At 42.0% G+C, this 22,188-nt stretch overlaps 1 protein-coding gene across 2 annotated transcripts in view; it reads right to left on the bottom strand.

Annotated features, from left to right (window-relative positions):
- TMEM45B (transmembrane protein 45B) overlaps positions 1-21,925 on the bottom strand; it is a 46,599-nt gene extending 24,674 nt beyond the window's left edge. The window contains exon 1 of one of the 2 annotated variants that reach the window (XM_037841955.1): positions 21,865-21,925. The gene's annotated coding sequence lies outside the window, so the exon portion shown is untranslated. Of the gene's footprint in view, positions 1-3,734; positions 3,800-21,864 lie in introns of those variants that run through there. The other variant, XM_037841954.1, reaches the window with a different exon arrangement.
- Positions 21,926-22,188: the final 263 nt, after the last annotated feature.

Here is a 22,188-nt window from a genome sequence, read left to right as displayed (position 1 = left end):
TAGGATGTTGAGAGATATTATCCAAAAATGGGAAAAGAAAAGGCAACAGCCGGGATTAGCATGTTATCTAGAAATCTGGTGGCAAATATCAGAAGAGCTAAAAGCATTGAAAGTAACTGTTTCATGGAGGCAACATGGTGTAAACTCAGTATAAAACTCATAGAATGAATCACTTTTAAGACTATATGTTTAATTATTTTGACCCAAATGGAAAAATTAAAAAAGAAAGAAAGAGGCTCTAGAGGAGGGAATGAGGCAGGAAGCCACTGGAAATAAAATGAAGGTGCCTCTGCAACACTACCCCCAATTCAGGGCTTCTCAAAATGTGGTGAGGCAAACACTTGCATGAAAATTACCTGGAGTGCTAGTTTATTACTCCAATGTGCAGATCCATCCTAGACCTAAATGATCACCACTTCTGGGGGCAGGACTTGGAATCTACAATTTTTAAAAGTTCCCCTAGACCCACTGCATTATGTATTATGTTTTTAGTAAAAAAAAATGCAAACAAAATTATTCAAAAACAAAGAGGCTATGACTCTTAAAACACATATGGCGACACTGTTAGTTGTCTGCCCAATATCCATTCTCCCCTCTTTCTTATGTGCAGAATCCCTATTTTGTTGTATTGCAACATGCCCCTTGCAGTTAGGCATGGGTATGTGACATAGTGTTGCGCAAGAAAGAGAAGAAATCTTCTAGGAGGAGCTCCCAGGAAAGTTATTATTCTTTACTCAGCTTGCCTGAAACACAGAAGAGGTGCTTATCATTCAGTGAAAATGAAAGCTGCACACCAAGGATGGGGGTGCAGGTGGGTAGAGGCAGCATGCTCTGAATGACATTCTGGAACAACTGTCCCAGCCTTGGACCTCTCACCTCCAGATGTCTAGTTATCCGAGAAAAACAAATACCGAGAAAAACAAATAAGGTAGTGTGGTAGGGTTTCTGTTATTTGTGGGAGAAGGAAATCCTAATGGCATCACGTACTTGTTCACACATTCATTTAACAAATATTAACCAAATTTTCTTGCATGCCTATGAGGCACATCCTGCCGGGAACAACACAGTGGGTCAGACAAATAGGCTTTCCTTCACGGAATGGGGACCACAGAACAGAAGGAGCTACAGATATTTGAGACCAGGATTCAGAGAGACCATGGTTTGCTGTCCCAAACCCCCAAACAATAGAGTAAATCAATATAAGCCACTGGATTTATGTATCTAGGAAATTCCCAAGGAACCACATGCCAGAAAGAGCAGTTGTCTGAGCATCAGAAGACCCAGGTTTGACTCCCCAGATTTTGGGAAGCAATGCAGTGAGCTCGCTTCGAACATTTCCTGAACCTAGTTTTCTTCTTTGAGAAGCAAGGAGATTGGGCTTGATAATCTTTCAGGTTATATCCAGCTCTAAAGTATTTTGGGATTACATGGCACAAAGATGGGCATGACAGGAACCAAACAAGAATGCTTCCAAATTTAGATTCTAAGAGTTCAAGTCAGAGAACACATTAAATAAATGCTCAGGAAAAATAAATCTCAAACAACTACATTCCCTCAAAACAAAACAACCACAAAAGACCTGAAAGGAAAGCTGTGGTAATCTGGAAGGAATTCTGGTTGAATCCTGGCTCTGCCTGGGCAAGACGGGTAATGTCTGCAGTTTGCTTCCTCTTTATGAAATACATGCTCCTACTTCTACCTCACAGGGCTGCTTCAGAAAAGCACCTTGAATATGGTAAAGCCCCATTAGGATACTGATAATGGCTTCCAGCATCTAAGCCCTGCAGGAGAAAGAAGAGGGTGTGTCTCAATGCATTTAGTGATAATTCTGCATCACATACAGGAGGCTGAGAGATCTTTGGACTTTCCTTCACCGTCTAATGGCCCTACCTGTGACCATTTTGTTTTTCCACAAGAGAACGGACAAGAGAAACAAAAGCAGCTCCAATTCAAATCATCTCTTTTTGTTTGTTTCCAGACCCGGTAAAAGTTTGCGGGAGAGGGCTGGTTGGTGAGAGGGAAAACCGAGAGTTAAAATGAAGTGTGGGGATTATAGCACTCTACCCATGGCTTCCAATTGTTCATGTTTATTTTGTTCTAGTATTGCGAATAATCTAGTGCTTGTCTTATCATCCATCCACAGGAACAAAAACAGATATGAAACATGTCTACATACACATCCTTTCATCTATGACATACTAATGACTTCAGTTCTCTTACCCACAGTTACAACAAGTTTTGCAACAGGATGGACTTTGCCTATGGGAGTGGCCCTACACATAGTAAAACCCGCCCTTCCCCCATTTTCAACAGACAAATGTGTTTAAGGAAAAGAACCCTTGAATTTTAACCACCATAGGTAATACCTGCCCTTTGACCAACTGAGCATGGAGGCGAATGTTATCTTAAAAGTGGTGGGGAGATGAGAAAGCAGATGTCTTCTCTTTCTCTTGACCCCCCCCCCCACACACAAACACATACACACAGGCCCCCACCCCCAAATCCTAAATGTCACAAAGTGCCATATGCTCAGCTCAGGCCAGAGTCATAATGGGGGGCGTATTGGGGATGGCTCCAAAGAGAACAACTGGGAGTCAATGGATCTACCTCGGCCATTGCAATCAACACCTACCAGAAGAGTGGGGGTGGGGGGTGGGGGATAAGTAAGTGACAGCACTGTCTCCACCTTCCATGGAAGAAGGAAGAGGAAATCAACCTCATTAAAAAGGATATTGAATGCTTGATTCCCATATGCCAGAACAAGTATCACACAACCAGAGATAATGGCCTCACCCCTTGCTTATCCCAGGCCCCTCTCCAGCCCCCCCATAAAATCAAAGGGCCATATTCCATAAAGCCTTCCTATCAACTCCCATTTTATTTCCAGAAACTCCAGGAACCGAGGAGAACCACATCGTTCCTAAGCTGCCAAACCCTCAGCAGTGGTGACCTAAAGTCTGGCACGGAGCACTGGCCCCATACCTGGCAGAGTAGGTTTGCTCCTTCCCCACCGCGTTTAAGATGGTGCAAAATGCAGATTTTATTCAGTATATCGCACATCCAGTACAGACAGTCCATGGTTCTTCTCACCACTAAGCTATACCGACTATTAAAACGAGAGTAAGAATACAGGTAAAGGCTGTGGTCCTGTCAGTTTGAAAGGCTGAAGGGAGCAAGGAAAAACAGTGGGAAAAGTAGCCGCGGATGCAGACACCACGGAAAACAGCGAGAAACAGTGACAGAGAAGGCGAAGGAAAGCAGCAGAGCTACATTTCAACACATCTACTTCATGATCCATTCTTTCCCCACACAGGTTCTCTCAAACTGTTCTGGGATCCAAATTCAACCTGTCTTATCAGTGCTAATCCTACTCCTTTACTCTTGACATCTGTTTCCACCCACTGGTCTATTAGTGGATACACGAATCGCCTGGCTTTTTTAGATTTCAGGCTTCCCGACCTAAGGAAAGGAAGTATCTGGCCGGGAGGAGAGATTTAAGAGGGTCACCCCCACCCTCCACCCTGGGATGTTGCAGCCTGGAAGAAAGTCCTTAAAGCAGCTCTGGGGCTCTGGGCCAGATACGGGATCACGGGACAGAGGTGGCCCGGGACCCTCGCAGGGGACACAGAGCAGTATTCGCTCGCCTCCTTCCCCAGGCCTCGCGTCCGCCCGGGATGCATCCCCCTTCGCCTCCCCATCTGCGCCCCTCTGCCCCTCCCCAGCGGGCGTCTGACCTGCGGCGAGCCCCTCCAAGCGGGCCGGCTTCCCTCGCCGCGCGGAGTGCAGACTGGAGGACCGGCAGGTGAGGTGCAGGTGCGGACTCCCGGCCCCGCCCCGCGCCCCACCCCTCGGCGCCACGCCCCTGGGTCCCGGGCACTCCCTAAGGTGCGCGCACCCGCCGCCGAGGCGGCCGCCTGCCACCGATCGTTGCTGCCTGTGATGCAAAGCAAGCACCGGGCCAGGGAAGCGGCGGTGGCGGCGGGAAGCAGAGCCGGTTACATTGAGGCTGCCAGCCAGGCTACCCGAGCCTGCAAACCCACGAGGTGGGTACCAAGACGCTCCAGGAAAGGAAGGCGTGGGTAGTCCCTCCAGAACCAGAATCTCCTGTTTCTATTAAGTGTGGCGGCTGAGTTCTTACGTTACATGGTTCGGTCATTAAGTCCTTCAACGACTCTGCCATGGGCTAGACTCAGTTCTAGGTGCTGGAGAGGCAGCTGCCAGGCAGACAGAGCCTTTCCTGGGGCTCGCTTCTCTCCAGGGCATGAATGATGTCCCTTGTAGTATCTTGTGGTCTCCCATTTCCTTGTCTGCCAGCTAAGGGGCTGGCCTCGTTGGATAGCTTCCAACCCGATCTGTTGTCCTTCATTCCCAGTAACTCCCAACAGAGGTTAAAATAACTGGAGAGCTAAGGCTGTTAATGAGAATCCTGGGGAGGAGCTGGCAGAGGTACCTCTTAAATGCTTTTCAGGTGACTGAAAGTGATCTGAAAAAGTGAGTGGAGAGAACCAGCATCTAGAGCTCTAAGGTGGCTTTTGACTTATTCCACGGCTGAGGACAGTGGGAACCAGGAAAGCCTTCATGGAAGAGACATTTGTACAGTATTTAGATTTTTTTTTTAACATTCATTTTTATTGAGATATATTCACATACCATGCAGTCATACAAAACGTACATTCAGTGGTTCACAGTACCATTATATAGTTGTGCGTTCATCCTCAAAATTAATTTTTGAACATTTTCATTACCACACACACAAAAATAATAAGAATAACAATTAAAGTGAAAAAGAACAATTAAAGTAAAAAAGAACACTGGGTGCCTATTTTTTCCCCCCATTTTTCTACTCATCCATCCATACATTGGACAAAAGGGAGTGTGGTCCATATGGCTTTCCCAATCGCATTGTCACCCCTCATAAGCTACATTTTTATACAATCGTCTTCAAGATTCAAGGATTCTGGGTTGTAGTTTGATAGTTTCAGCTATTTAAGGCTAGCTATTCCAATTCATTAGAAGCTAAAAAGGGTTGTCTATATTGTGCGTAAGAGTGCCCACCAGAGTGACCTCTCGGCTCCTTTTGGAATCTCTCTGCCACTGAAGCTTATTTCATTTCCTTTCACAACCCCCTTTTGGTCAAGAAGATGTTCTCCATCCCACGATGCTGGGTCTAGATTCCTCCCCGGGAGTCATATTCCATGTTGCCAGGGAGATTTACACCCCTGGGTGTCTGATCCCACGTAGAGGGGAGGGCAGTGATTTCACCTGCCAAGTTGGCTTAGCTAGAGAGAGAGGGCCACAGCTGAGCAACAAAGAGGCACTCAGGAGGAGGTTCTTTATTTAGATGTTTTAAAGAAAGACAGGGGGGATACACTGGCAGGGTGGAACGGGACAAACCCCAGGCGCAGCCTTTTTTGAGTAAGCAGCTTTTCTATAAAATCAAAGGAAGGCACTTTTGAGAATAAGGCATAAACCTGAGTGGGTCTTTTCCCTTGTAAAACAGAGTAAATGATGTCTGATTTGGATGCCTTGGTGAAAGGAGGTAAATGGTGAGGAGATAGTTAAAAGGATAATGAACCATCTATTTCAGATGGATAATGTGGCAGAGTCAGGAACTGAGAGGATACCTTTTAAATTTTCCCATCAGCTCGGGAACTTATTTGGCCACCAGGCCTTATCCAGGCACTTGCTCACACGTGTGGTTTTCTTGGGTGGGGTCCTGGAGTCCTGGATGTTTGTCACGCTAAGAAGGGTTGTTCTCTATCCCTGGGATCCGCCTATACTGAGGTCTTACTTTAGTAATGCTTTGTTTTCCTCTAAGGCTGTGATGATGAAACAAAGTTGTGATATCTTAAATGCATAATTACTAGTGGGTAGAGATACATTTTAGCACTGAAAAATCATAAGAAAATTATCTCTACCCCAACTGATAATATCCAAGTACCAGGACAAGCCAGTTAAAAAAAAAAAAGTTTAGCCATCTTTAACTTGGTCTGAAAAAATAACCCCAATCAAAGAATCTATTTCAAGGTTTTAATAGAAGATAAATTGCTATTACACCAACCACCATAATCATAATATGATAATAACAGCCTAACAACTATTATAGAGCTATTTTAATATAAGAGTGCAAAAGATTAAAGTCTAGAAACAGATTCAACTATATGTGACCTTAGTAAAGACTAGCTCCTTTTTTTAAGCTAGTATGGGTCGTGTGACTAAGTTCAGGCCAATGCAATGTGAGTAGAAGTGACATGGGCAGCTTCTGGGGACATTCTGGAAGGAAGGCGGAGCAAGAGGGTGAAAGGAAGCCAGGTTCTTGAAAGAACAGGATTGTGCAACCCACTCCGTACCAGCTCTGGGCTGCCCCTCTCAGTCTATTATGTGAAAGAGAAATAAAAGTATGTCTTGTGGAAGCCACAGTTATTTAAGGTTTTTGTTACATGCAGCCAAACCTATATCCTAACTAATGCAGACAGCCCCCCTTACCCCACTTTGCACCATATACAAATAAACAAAAATTCTAGAGTTTTAAAAGAAAGATCTAAATATACCATTTGCCTTGATCTGTAATCACCATTTGGGGACGTCACTGTACAAAAGTCATAGATAATAAGACTGCTAAAGATTCCTATTGCTGCATTGTTAACAATAACAAAAAGTTTTATGCATTATATGTATTATAGCATACCCTTTCTATGATATATTGTACAGCTATTAAAAAGAATGAATTTATTTTGTATTTATTGACTTGGAAAATAGTCATGATGTACTGTTAAAGTAAAAAAGCTGCAGAGTGGTGAGGGATTTTGTTTTTCTTTCAGTTTGCTTTACAGCAATAAGTTCACACTATTCACAATATGTGTATGTGTGCACATGTATGTGTGTATGGTATATGGATGAGCATAAAGAAAGACATGGAAAGCTACCTGGGTTACCTCAAGGGAATAACACTGGAGAGGAGTGAGGCAGGGGGAGCTGAACTTTACAGAATACAGTTCCGGAATGAAGTGCTGGCCAAGGTGCTGGGTGGCAGAAGTCGGTGCTGCTTCTCCCAACCATGGCCTCGGGACCAACCGAGCAGTGGGGACGGTAGTCTGTTCCACTCTCCTTGTGTATTGAGGACTTGCAGAAATTACAACTGGCCACTGCTTTGAAGGAGACTCTGTGATGGATGGGACTTAAAGGGAGGCAGGAGGCGATCGAAGGGACCCTTGTGCAGCACTTCAGAATCCTCCCCGTCCACTTCTTCTTCCAGTCATTACAGGCCTTGACAGGTTTTGTAGAGGTGCAGAGAGGCTCCCCTGTCTGCTTGTGCCACACATCCCTTGCTTCCTACCCTGAGATTCTCTGAGGCTTGGCAGGGTCTAGAGCCTGGTAGAAACCCATTAGGCACTCATGCAAGTGTGACTGGGAATTTTGGGGGGACCCTCTTGATCAATGGGGAACAGTAGCCAATGGATAAATGTTTCCTCATTTGTTCCCATGGACAGATAGTTCTGAGACATATCTCAAAAGGCTCCTTGCACACTGAATTACCTTCCTAAATATACTATCTGCACACAAGCCTTTGTTTCAAGCTCTGATTTGGGGAAGACAGAAGTGTGCCAAAGGACGTAAGAGCTAGCTTGAAGGGGCATTCTGTCTAAAGATGGGATTATTAAAAAATTGAATATAATGACAACTTATAAAAACCTAATTCATAAAACAGAAGCTATTACTTCATAATGATAGTCCATTATGACTACTTTTGGAGGTTGGTAAGGCACTAACTAATTAGTTTAAAAATTGGTAGTTAAAGGGAAAGAATTAAGCATTTATCCTGCCTTTCTGGAATGAATTGCATATCAGGGAAATTAAATAGTCTTAGAGGATGAGGAAGAGTATTTATTTGTAGAAGAAATCTAAGTAATAAGTGCATAATGAATGATAGTATTAGAAAAATCACAACTTGGCAATTCCTAATGAAATAACTGATTAAGGCAATGATCAGCAATGGTCACTGAAGCCTATAAAACAATACTGAGAGAAATACAGGAGGAATATATAACATTCAGATATTAAAAGACTCAGTGTAGTAATGATGTTAGTCTTTACAAATCCAGTGCAATCTCAGTCAATAACTGCAGGATTTTGTGTGTGTGAAAAGCAAAAGCCTGATTTAAAAATGAGTATGGAAATTCAAAATAGTCAAGAATAACTAAGACAGGAGTGGTATCAACAAGCTGGTGAAGGCAGCTCCAAACTCCTGTCCCTCCACAGAAGCATAAAAAAAAAAAGCAGAAACTGGTGGGAGCAACTTTCTCAGAACTGTAGAAAACAGTCAGAAGTTTATAGCAACAAAGTGAGTGCTGAATCAAGAAAAAGCAACCTAAAAAACATAGGAAATCTCTGGGGCAGAATTTCTTTTTTTTTTTCAGACCAGACACTAAAGGGAAAATATTGTATGATTCCTCTTATATGAAACATCTGGAATAGGCAAATTCAGAGAGACAGAAAGTAGAATAAAGGTTACAAGGGACTGGGTTGTGGGGAATGAGGAGCTATTACTTAATTGGTAGAGTTTCTGTTTGGGTGATGAAAAAGTTTTGGTAATGGATGGTGGTAATGGTAGCACAACATTGTGAATGTAATTAATGCCACTGAACTGTACATTTAAAAATGGTTGAAATGCCAAATTTTATATTTTGTGTGTGTATGTGTGTGTATGTGTGTGTGTGTATATATATATATATATATATATATATATATCCACAATTAAAGAAAATTTTTAAAAAGAATTGCTAAGATAAACTTGAATAAGAAGAACAAAGCTAGTGGACTTACATTATCAGATATCAAGGCTTACTATGAAGCTACAGTGTGGAATTGGCACAAGAATAGGCCAATAAAGAAAACAGAAGAGAAAATAACAGTCTAGAAACTGACCCACACACATAATGTCATTTCAGTTTTGATGAAGTTTGAAGTATGGTTCAAAGGGGGAAAAGATACCTTTTCAACAAATGGATCTGGGTCAGTCCCTATCCATATAAAAATATTTATATCTTAATCTTTCCTTTGCTCTGGCACTCAAAACAGTTACAGTGGATTGTAGATCTAGTTGTGAAAAGTAAAACAAAAGCATTCAGAGGGCAATATAAAAATATATATATATATATATGACCTGAGGGTATGAAAATATTTCATACAGGAGCACAATAAGAATTAGCCATAATAGAAAACATAGACAAGTGATACTTCATTATTATTAAGAACTCCTGTCCATTAAGGGAAAACATTAAGAAAGTGAAAATGCCAGCCAGTAAGTGGGAGGAAATATTTGCAATACATATTTGATGAAGGACTCATGTCAAGAATTTATAAATAATTCATACAAACAGTAAGAAATAGGCAAACAAGCCACTTAAAAATAGGCAAGAGTGAAACAGCCACTTAACAAAAGATATATTCATATGATAGCCAGTAAACATAAGAAACATTCTCAAAGTCAGTTGCCATTAGGTAAATATAAATAAAAAAAAATGAAATATGAGTGTACACACATTGAGTGACAAAAAGGAAAATGAATGATAATATCAAGTGTTGCAAAGATTGTGGAGCAACTGGAACTCTCATGCTGCTAATGGGAGTGTAAGTTGGTAAAAATCATTTTGGAAAACTACTCGGCAATTTATACTGTCAGAATACCTGCATGCTCTATGGCCCAGCAATTTCAACTCCTTAGTTTAAACACCATAGAAATGAATCCAGTTGATCTCCAAAAGGCATGATAAGAATGTTTAAAGCAACACTATTAATTATAGCCCAAATTGGAAATAACCCAAATGTCCTCAATAATAGAATCAGTAAATACATTGTAAATAATATAATTAAATACTATTCAGCAGTGAGAATGAATGAAATATTGTTACATGCAATGAGAGGTAATAATCTCACAATAATGTCGACTGAATGAAGAAAGACAGTATGTAAGAAAGGAAAAGAGCATGTGCAAAAGAGAACACTCTATGTCATTCCATTTAGATAAAGTTCAAAAATGGGCAAACTTAATATATGGAGTTAGAAGTCAGGATAGTGGTTATCTTGGGAGGTAGTGACTGGGAAGGGATAAGAGGAGGGCTTTTGGGATGCTAGTGATATTTGAACCTGATCTGGCTGTTGGTTGTGTACGTTTGTAAAAATTCATTGACCTGTTCATTTTCGATTTGTGGAATTTTCTTTGTATATGTTATACTTCAATAAAAAATGTGTTTAAAATACATAAGTGAGGAAAATGCCTCAGCTAAAGACCAAGATTATCAGATAATAGAAAAATAAAGTCCAACTAAATTCTGCTTAAAATCTTTAAAACATAAGGAAACAGTAAGATTGGAAGTAAAAGGATGAAAAAGATGCACACAACAAGAGAAAGTTGGCCTAGTTATATTAAACAGATAAAACAGGCTTTAAAATAAAAAGAAAGATAAGGCAATTCTAAATCTTATGCACTCAAAAATATAGTTTCAAAATATATATAGCAAAAATTGACAGAACTGCAGTGACAAATTCACATTTATAATGAAAAACCTTAACACACTTCTCACAGTAACTCATAAAACAAGCAATCCAGAAATTAATAGGAGTATAGAATATTTGAACAACATGATTGACAGACTGACCTTATTTTGACATATGTAGAACACTGCACACAACAACTGTGGAATTCACATTGTTTTCAAGAGCCCATGAGTATTTCATAGAATATTTACCAAACTGATTATATCCTGGACCATGAAACTAGTTTCAATAAATTTCAAAGGACTGAAATCATATAGAGCAATTTTTCTGGCCACAGTGGAATTTTGAGCCAATTACAAAAAGATAACTGTATAATAACCATGTAATTGGAAATTAAGAGATATCTATGTAAATAATCCAGGGGTCAAAGAAGAAAACACAATATAATTTGGGGACTTTTTTTTCAATGTTTGGAACTTTTTAACTTCAGTTAACCTTCATGGCAACACGAGGACATCTAAACTACAATTTATGAGCAATTTATGAATAATGAAGATGAGGCTCTGAGAGGTTGAGTGACTCACCAAAGGTCACACAGCAAGCGATTAAGACAGAACTCATACTTCTCTCTTTCTGATTCCAAAGCCTATGTTTCTCTCCACACACCATGTTGCTCCTCTTTGTGCAGAAGAGATATCCACACCCAGTAAAGTGTAGAGAGTTGTACAATTTGTAGAGCACAGCTAAAACCCAGGTTTTCTATTTCTAGGATCTGTGATCTATCCACTACACTAATGTATTAGTTAGGATTCTCTAGGGAAACAGAATCAACAAGAGATATCTATAAATATAAGATTTATAAAAGTGTCTCACACAACTGTGGGTATGCACAAGTCCAAATTCCGTAAGGCAGGCAGCAAACTGTCAACTCCAATGAAGATATTAGATGAACTCCTCAGGCAGCAAACTGGCAACTAGGATGAAACGCTTTGCTGGTCAGCCAAAGAAGAAGAGAAAGGTCCTCTATCTGTCTCGCTTAAAAGTCTTCAACTGCTTGGATTAAATCCCGCTGATCGAATTCTCTCATTGTGGAAGACATGTCCTTTGTTGATGTAATCAGTCATAGCTGCAGGCAATTGACTGACGATTTAATAAACCAGCCTTCTGGTTTATTAATCAGCCACAAATGTCCTTGCATTAACGGTTAGGCCAGTGTTGCTTGACCAGACACCTGGGTACCATCACCTGGCCAAGGTGACACATGAACCTAACCATCAGAGTCCACCCCTTGTCAACTTGGCAGTTATACACATCACCTTAAAACATACTTTATCTCTAAGTAGAGAACAATAACAGACATATATTTCACCTAAAAATATTCTGCTGTCCTGTGTACAACCAGAAATGCACTAAATCTCTCCAGAATAGGGTGCAAGTCCTTGGGTGACATTAACTCTTAAAATTGATTTCCTTTAACTTAAATACTGCAAAATGAACAATACAGCTTATATCATATGACAAGGGAATAAGACAGAGAAGAAAGCAAAGATATTTACTTTAGACAAATGCAAACATAAAACAAGGAAACACTCATGCAATCATAGTCCTCGTTTCTGTAACTGGTCATGTGGCCATAGTTCATATTTATCACTACCTTTTTCCACTGCCCATTCCATGTTCCCTTTACCCTCAGCAAGCACTTCAGCTGCCCATGGTTCTTTGCCTGATGGGGTGACCCAAACCTTCATTCCTGAAGCTTCTTGACCATTGGTAGTCCTGCCTGGATTGGGTTGTTGCAGTTTTCCATTGACTTTAATCACAGGGTACGGTAGTACTAAGAGCCACCCTAGGGGATATCCTGCATTCCAGAAAAACTCTTCTTTCCCTCCATTGCGTAGTTGCAGTGCTATTTCCCCTTGAGAGTCAGGATCAATCACCCCAGCCAGTACAGTAACCCCCTTCATTGCCTGTTGATTCAGAGGCATAAGAAGCCCAAAGTGGCCAGGTGGTGGTCTTAACTTCCAGTTCGATGGGATTATTGTTTTGTTTCCTGGTGGAAACTCTTCTTTTGGAACTAAGACTTGTAGACCAGCAGAGCTTAAGCTTGCAAGGACAGGAAGCAAAAATTTTCCTAGTGGACCACTAGGAGTGATAGTGAGTGGTGCCACTCCTGTTTTCGCCCCTTTATTCCTAGATCCATGAATCCTGGCTATGGGAAAAACAGCACCATAGAGTGGACGCTGATTCAGAGCATGCACAGTCTCCTGGAGAACACTGCCCCAGCCCTGCAAGGTATTGCCACCTAGTTGGTGCCATAGTTGATTCTTCAACAGGCCATTCCACCGTTCTATCAACCCAGCTGCCTCTGGATGATGGGGAACATGGTAAGACCAGAGAATTCCATGAGCATGTGCCCATCCCCTCACTTCATTTGCTGTGAAGTGGGTTCTTTGGTCAGAAGCAATGTTGTGTGGAATACTGTGCCAGTTTGAATGTATTATGTCCCCCAAAACACCATTATTTTTGATGCAATCTTGTGTGGGCAGATGTATCAGTGTTGATTAGATTGTAATTCTTTGAGTGTTTCCATGGAGATGCGACCCACCCAACTGTGGGTAATAACTCTGATTGGATAGTTTCCAGGGAAGTGTGGCCCTGCCCATTCAGCATTGGCCTTGATTAGTTTACTAGAGCACTATATAAGCTCAGACAGAAGGAGCAAGCTTGCTATAGCCAAGAGGGACACTTTGAAGAATGCACAGGAGCTGATAGAGGAGCTTCAGCTTACAGAGAGATTTTGGAGATGGTCTTTGAAAGCAGACTTTTGCTCCAGAGAAGCTTAGTTGCCCCAAGAGCAACTAAGAGCAACATTTTTGAGGAGTTGAAGCCTAGGGAGGAACATCCTGGGAGAAAGCCATTTTGAAACCAGAACTCCAGAGCAGACACCAGCCACATGCCTTCCCAGCTAACAGAGGTTTTCCAGACACCATTGACCATCCTCCAGTGAAGGTACCCAATTGTTGCTGTGTTACCTTGGATACTTTATAGCCTTAAGACTGTAACTGTGTAACCAAATAAACCCCCTATATAAAAGCCAATCCATTTCTGGTGTTTTGCATTCCGGCAGCATCAGCAAACTAGAACAAATACCATGACGGTGGATAAGGCATTCTGTAAGTCCATGGATGGTAGTTTTGGCAGAAGCATTTCATGCAGGGAAGGCAAACCCATATCCAGAGTATGTGTCTATTCCAGTAAGAACAAATTGTTGCCCCTTTCATGATGGAAGTGGTCCAATGTAATCAACCTGTCTCCAGGTAGCAGGCTGATCACCTCAGGGAATGGTGCCATATTGGGGGCTGAATGTGGGTCTCTGCTGTGGCAGACTGGGCACTCAGCAGTGGCTGTGGCCAGATCAGCCTTGGTGAGTGGAAGTCCATGTTGCTGAGCCCATGCATAACCTCCATCCCTACCACCATAACCACTTTGTTCATGAGCCCATTGGGCAATGACAGGAGTGGCTGGGGAAAGAGGCTGATTGCTATCCACCAAATGGGTCATTTTATCCACATGGTCATTAAAATCTTCTGCTGAAGTCACCCTCTGGTGAGCATTCACATGGGACACAAATATCTTCATGTTTTTTGCCCATTCAGAAAGGTCTATCCACATACCTCTTACCCAGACCTCTTTGTCACCAATCTTCCAAGTTCCTGACCATCCAGCCAAACCATTAGCAACAGTCCATGAATCAGTATACAAATGCACCTCAGGCCAGGTCTCCTTCCAAGCAAAGTGAACAACCAGGTGCACTGCTCAAAGTTCTGCCCATGGAGAGGATTTCCTCTCACCACTGTCCTTCGGGGACATCCCAGAAAGGGGCTGCAGTGCTGCAGCTGTCCACTTTTGGGTGGTGCCTGCATATCGTGCAGAACCATCTGTTAACCAGGTCTGAGTTTTCTCTTCCTCAATCAAATATTGTATGGAACTCCCAAAGATGTCATAGCTGTTGGCTGGGAAAGAGAAGGTAAGGTGGCAGGAGTGGGGGCCATGGGCATTTGGGCCACTTCCTCATGTAACTTACTTGTGCGTTCAGGACCTGCTGGAGCTCTATCTTGTATATACCATTTCCATTTTATGATGGAGTGCTGCTGTGCATGCCCAACTTTATAGCTTGGTGGGTTGGACAACACCCAGCTCATAATAGGTGACTCAGGTCTCATGGTAACTTGGGGCCCATGGTTAAGCATTCTGTCTTTACTAAGGCCCAATACCAGGCCAAAAGCTGTTTCTCAAATGGAGAGTAGTTATCTACAGACGATGGTAAGGCTTTACTTCAAAATCCTAAGGGTCTGCCTTGTGATTCTCCTATAGGAGCCTGCCAAAGGCTCCAAAGAGCATCTCTATTTGCCACTGACACTTCCAGCACCACTGGATCAGCTGGATCATATGGTACAAGTGGCAGAGCACCTTGCACAGCAGCCTTGACTTGTTGCAGAGCCTCATCTTGTTCCAGTCCCCACTCAAAACTAGAAGCTTTTCTGGTCACTTGGTAAATGGGCCAGAGTAGCACACCCAAATGAGGAATATGTTGTCTCCAAAATCCAAAGAGGCCAACTAGGCATTGTGCCTCTTTTTTGGTTGTGTGAGGGGCCAGATGCAATAGCTTATCCTTCACCTTAGAAGGGATATCTCAACAGGCCCCACACCACTGGACACCTATAAATTTTACTGAGGTGGAAGGCTCCTGTAGTTTTTGTTGGATTTATCTCCCATCCTCTTCCACACAAATACCCTACCAACAAATCTAGGGTAGTTGCTATTCTTGCTCACTAGGTCCAATCAATGTGATACCATCAATATAATGGACCAGTATGACGTCTTGTGGGAGGGAGAAATGATCAAGAGCCCTGTTGACAATACTATGACATAGGGCTGGAGAGTTGATATACCCCTGAGGTAACACAGTGAATATAAACTGCTGGCCCTGCCAGCTGAATGCAAACTTTCTGGTGGTCCTTACTAATAGCTATTGAGAAAAAAGCATTTGCCAGCTCACTAGCAGCATACCAGGTACCAGGGGATGTGTTGATTTGCTCAAGCAATGATACCACATCTGGAACAGCAGCTGAAATCGGAGTAACCACCTGGTTAAGCTTACAATAATCCACTGTCATCCTCCAAGACCTGTCTGTTTTCTGCACAGGCCAAAACAAAAAGTTGAATGGGGATGTGTTGGTAATCACCACCCCTGCATCCTTCAAGTCTTTAAGAGTGGCATTAATCTCTGCATTCCTTCCAGGAATCCAGTACTGCTTCTAGTTTACTATTTTGCTAGGCAGGGGCAGTTCTAATGGCTTCCATTTGGCCTTTCCCACCACAATATTCCTGACTCCACAAGTCAGGGAACCAATGTGAGGATCCTGCCAGTTGCTGAGTATGTCTATTCCAATTATGCATTCTGGACCTGGGGAAATGACCACAGAATAGGTTCAGGGACCCACTGAACCCGCTGTGAGATGGACCTGAGCTAAAACTCCATCGATCACCTGACCTCCATAAGCCCCAACTCTGACTTGTGGACCAGAGTGACGTTTTGGGTCTCCTGGAATTAATGTCACTCCTGAACCAGTGTCTAATAATCCCCCAAATATCTGATCACTTCCTTTTCCCCAATGCATAGTCACCCTGGTAAAAGGCCATAGTTTCTCTGGGGAAGGCTGGGAGGAAGATTAACAGTATAAATTTTTGACAGTGTAACAGGGTCCTTCCCCTCATTCAAGGGGCTCCGGATCTGTAAACTGTCTCAAGTCTGGGAATTGGTTAAGGGGCCATGACTCTCTGTTTTTGTAATTCAAGGTAGACTTTTCATTTGACCTAGAATTCTTCTGCTCATACAGCTCAAACAAGAATTTAGTAGACTCATAAATTTCAGTGCTAGGTACTCCATGATCTACTAGCCAATACCATAAGCCTCTGGGAGGGGATTATTTTGACTGCTGCCTTGAGCCTGTTTTCCATTATGGTAGCCATGCCCACCTTGTCTTTGACAATTAACTGCTGCCACGTGGCTTCTGCCAACTTGGAATCTGATTATCCCCATTGTGTTTAAGGATTACAGCTCAGTGACAGCAGTTCCTACAGTAATATCTGACCTACAGAGAAGGGCAACTACAGAGCTCTTCAGGGATGATGGAGCTAGTCTCACAAATTTATTCCTCACAGTCCTGGTAAAATGTGTGCCCTCTGGACATTCCAGGGGTGTGTGAGTATGTCTTCCATGATAAATCCACTCTAACATTCCAATCTCTCTAAGCCTTTGAATCCCCTTCTCTACATTATACCAGGGCAGTTCTGGCATTTCAACCTCACTAATGCCGGCCACCTTTTGATCCACGTTTCAGCTAATCACCCAAACTGTTAATGCCCTTTCTAACCCCTCGAGCTACAACATTGGATGCAGAAACTCTGCTTAGTGGGCCCATATCAGTAAATTCAGCCTGATCCAACTTTATATTCCTTCCACCATTATCCCACACCCTTAATATCATTCTCACACATATTCCCCTGATTTCTGTCTGTGTAAGTTGGAAAACTCATACAGTTCTTTTGGAGTATAGTGTACTTCCTCATGGGTCACACTTCGTACCTCCCCCTTCAGGGCCTGTTGGGACTTTAGTCTAGTTATAGGTCTTGAAGTGAAGACTGGTGGTGGGGGTGGGTCATTAAAAGAACTAGAAGTATCCCTCAAGCCATTTATCTCATGACCTTCTGTTGCTATTTCATCTCGTGAAACAGATTAATCTCTCCAGACAGAGGAGTGAGGGCTGCTTCCTCAGGGGAGGTGATTACAGGATTAGCAGGCACTGAAGGGTTAATCTGTTTAGGTGGGGGTTGGATGGCAAGCTCCTCAGGGCAGACTGGAGGTGGGAGGGCTGTTTCCTCAGGACAGACCACTACAGGTATATCTAACAATGACTCAGCAGAATCCAGGGTTCTAATGTCCTCACTGCCATTATTACCAATCCGTATGTCCCCATCCCAAGTTTCAGGATCCCATTCTTTTTCAATCAATGCCTTTACTTCAACAGCAGACACGCTGCGAGGTTGAGATTTTAGTTTACGTTGTAAATCTGCTACTCGCACAATGAGACTCCGGGTCTGATTTTCAGAAATCTCAAGTCTGCGGCCCCAGGAAATAAGATTTTCTTTCAAGGCACACATAGAAACCTTTACATTGGTCATACAGTGCTTAAGTTTTAAATTTGAAGCCTTTAGCGCATCCCTTGCTCTTATAACTTTATCCAGCATATTTAAGAGCAACCAGCCAACATCATTATACCTCTTAACTGCAAAACTCTGCTGAGGTGTCAAAAACACTGTCACCTAGAGCCTTGCTTTGTACAAGAGTATGATTAGGAGAATCAAATGGTGATATTTTGCATATCTCCATTGCCAACTCACACCACGCACTGTCAGTGCCATCTTGATTACTGGAAATGGAATCATCAGTGCCTTTGAATCTAGAGTAGAAAACCAATTGTAAAAGCCCATTTTAAGATTCTGTTTCTCAAGAACCACTCGCAGTACCAAGTTGTGTTAGGGTTCTCTAAGGAAACAGAATCAACAAGAGATATCTATAAAATAAGATTTATAAAAGTGTCTCACACAACTGTGGGTATGTACGAGTCCAAATTCTGTAAGGGCAGGCAGCAGACTGGCAACTCCAATGAAGATGTTAGATGAACTCCTCAGGCAGCAAACTGGCAACTCCTATGGACGTGTCCAATGAACTCCTCAGGCAATGAACTGGCAACCAGGATGAACTCCTCAGGAAGCGCTCCACTGGGCAGCTGAAGAAGTGAAGGTCCTCTATCTGTCTCGCTTAAAAGTCTTCAACTGATTGGATTAAATCCAGCTGACTGCATTCTCTCATTGTGGAAGACACGCCCTTCATTGGTGTAATCAGTCATGGCTGTAGCCAATTGACTGAAGATTTAATAAACCAGCCACAAATGTCCTTGCAGTAATGATTAGGCCAGTGTTGCTTGACCAGACATCTGTGTACCATCACCTGGCCAAGGTAACACATGAACCTAACTATCACAACTAACAAATAAAGATTAATTTGTAATTATAAAATAACTGGGGGAAGAGGGAGGGTGAGTCCCTTTAAAGTAACATAATATACAAAATGTTTATTAACTCACAACTTTCAGGAACATGTCAAATGTGCAAAGCCAGAATTCCTAGTATTGAAAAACATTGAATAATAAGCAGGTGGGTATTCAAACTATGTGCATATTTATAGTCAGGATACCTAAGAGCTACTCTGAAGTGAAAACAATGCATGTTGTAAATTTCCTCATGATCCCCAAGTCTAACAAGTTTGCCAAGGGAATAATTTTTAAACTATAACTAAGTTGAGCAGAGTTCAGTCATGAGTGGAATTACTGATGTGTATCTTCTATGGGCAATAAATGTGAAGTCATACATGATAAGGAAATCAACTCTGTGGCACCAAATATCATGGTCATAATTTTAGATTTTAAATAATTTCAAATAAAATGAACAAAAAGAAACTATGGCATGTAATTTAAACCCGAGTCCTGGGGCTTTAACAGCAACCAATACATCCAAGCCCTCGATATAATCTGGGATTCATCCTAATTGTTTTTAGTGCCTTCCATTGGTTGATACAGAGATTGGTTGCCAACCTTTTCTTTTTTTTTTTTTTTAATGCAGCTCTGATACTTGTAATCCATTAACAATCACCCCATATCCATTCCCGTACCTTTGAATTCACCCTCATTACTTTGAATTCACCCTCATTAACATATCTGAACATATTAGATTATCATTCCCCCTCCACTAGCTACTGTCTATCTTCAGATCCCCAATATTCTATGTTATAAGACATTGATTTTACATTTTTCATGGAGTTCACCTTAGTGGTAACATACAATATCTCACCTTTTGTGCCTGGCTTATTTCACTCAGCATTATGTCTTCAAGGTTCATGTCACACGTTTCATGACCTCGTTCCTTCTTGCTGCATAGTATTCTATCATATGTATATACCACATTTTGTTTATCCACTCATCTGTTGAAGGACATTTGGATTGTTTCCATCTCTTCGCTATTGACAACAATGCTCCTATGAACATCGGTGTGCAAATGCTTGCTCGTGTCACTGCTTTCAAATCTGGGTATATGCTGAGAAGTGGAATTGTGGGATCACGGGGTAATTCAATATCTAGTTTTCTGAGGAACCGCCAAACTGTCTTCCACAGTGGCTGTACCGTTATACATTCAATTTGGGAACATTCAAAACATTATGAAGGCGGGGCCTTCTGGCTGCTCTGAGCACCAGCGCACAAGGCTTGGGCAGGGAAGGAGGGGGCGAGGAAGCGTCGTGCCGCCCGGGAGCACAGCCGCGCCCGTGGGGGTGGCGGCAGGAGCCGGGGAGCTCACATCGAGAGCAGCTGCAGCCGGAGCGGCTGCGGAGACTACTAGTTGTAGGCCCTGGGTCAAGGCAACAGTTTTTACACCACACATTCCTGGTGGTTAAGAAACGAGTCTCTGTAGAACCAAAAGCAAAGAAAGGAATGTCTTTTTTCTTTATTCAATTGACTGCATAAAGAGACAGGACTTACAGGAACAAAACCACAGTGAAATAATAAAATGATCATTTGGCATCATTGGACGTACATGCTATGGAGGAGAGTGCTTTGTGGAGTTTCCTACGTTGAGATTTGGAATCTTCATTGGTGCTCATTTATACCTTGAACTAGAAGCATGTATATTCTGGCTGTTTCCTCCGCGGTATTGCAGAACAGCCTAATACGCTGCTCATGTAGGATCAGGAGACTTGTTCAGTGGAACGAGTTCAGTTAGCTTCATTCAGAATCAAACGCAGTACAAGGTACGCTCCGGAGGTGGGATGTCTGCAACGTGCATTGCAGCTCGAGGACACCAAGGCAGGATAGCCCCAGGGCTCTTCGAAAGTGTGCTGGCATCTTACTCACCTGTTGTGATGACTCCAGTGAAACATTACTGTTGTGCTCTGGAGACCCTATTAGATGAATCCTGCATTTTCTTCAGCTGGTACATACGCATTTGGACTCATGGACAGAGTTCTTTGGATTGTGGCTTAATTTTCCCTTTTTGAGTCCATTTTGGTCTAATCTTAGCATGACCTCTTTTGTGAATGCTAGCACTGTTTGAAATATATATATTTTCCATTTTAAACATTTCTTTTTACCTCCCACCTGTTGCATTATGATTTTATTGGTAAGCAGCATCCACTATTATTTGTTAACTTGTCACCATTTATGTATATTTTGGAAGGTATGAGACCCACAAGCACAATGATCATTTTATTCATTTGAAACTTCAGCTGAGTAGATCTCTGCATGCTTTATGAAGTTGCTTTGTATGGGAGCCCACGGGGGGCTAGAAATTAAAATTTCTTTGCTGCTAAGGGCTGCTGCTGCTGCTGCTGCTTTTAAAGAAAGTTATCTTGTGGTACCAAGTCACATCAGTTTCACAGAAAAAGATAACTAATTTAATTATTTTAGAAGTATGACTTTTGGTCTGTTTGACTTGAATCACATTAAACCAAAAGCTTGCATTCATAAAGCATTCATTCTGTTGTAAATATTCCATGTATTTACTTTGAGAGCAAGGACCAGTGATTGGAGACAGGTGTGGTTATGTATTTTTGTGTTGTGGTAATACTCTCATCCAGCCTGATTCTGCGTAGCATCATCTTATCAGCTGTTTAATTTCTGTGTGTACTCATTCTTTTTATTTTTACTTGTTTTTATTTGTGTTTAATATTATGATATCCAGTTGTCTGCAGTGGCACTTCGCTGACCTTCAGGCTTCTGCTACTAAGTGTAGACCTCCAGAGGCATTGGCTTTTCTGTATCCTACCTATTTTGGGGGCCATGGAAGTCGCCAAGAACAAAACACTGATCTGGCTGAATCATTGCCAGTGAAAACAACCTGGATGTTCACTTTTTATGGTATTGGTAAGAAGCTTTTGCTCTGGTTCCAAAATATGTTCATCTTTTCACACATTGTGAACAATGTCTTTTAATACTACACCATTTCAAATATTTCTGTAAATGCTCCTCCTTCCCTATCAGGGTTGTGTTAAATCAGAGCCAGTGGTTCATGTTCTCATTAAAATGCTTAAACTACATGTCCAATTCAGCCATATCTAACTACATTTGACAGGGTTAACATTTCATGCAGCAAAGTGGGCTTAGACTTATTTAGAGAGCTCTAAGGAATTAGGCAATCGAATAAAGAAATAGCAGTTGTTTTCTCTTCTGCTTTCTTTTATCTCATTTAACTTACCCAGTACAGCAATGCTCCATGTTACTCTTTCCTTGTTATTTCTGCAATTTCCAGCCTTCAGAGGTGTCAGAACCAAGCACGGAGAGAACAGTTCTCAAAAAAACACTTGGATCTTAGGAGTCACGTACTCAGTAATCAAAATGGGTAATTTGTAGTTTGTTCAGTAACTTGTAAACTTCGATTCATTAGTTGTCACTAATGCACTGTGTGGACATTGAACTCTGAGACTCTTGTTTTCCTGTGTGTAAGCTCTTTAAAGGACAGGCTACATTTTATTGGCATTGTCAGTGCTGATGCTATTTAGTTTATTTCGATGTTGACTTT

Source organism: Choloepus didactylus, chromosome 6 (genome assembly GCF_015220235.1).
Source record: "Choloepus didactylus isolate mChoDid1 chromosome 6, mChoDid1.pri, whole genome shotgun sequence".
Classification (NCBI taxonomy): domain Eukaryota; kingdom Metazoa; phylum Chordata; class Mammalia; order Pilosa; family Megalonychidae; genus Choloepus; species Choloepus didactylus.
This window is presented reverse-complemented; position numbering and strand designations above follow the sequence as displayed.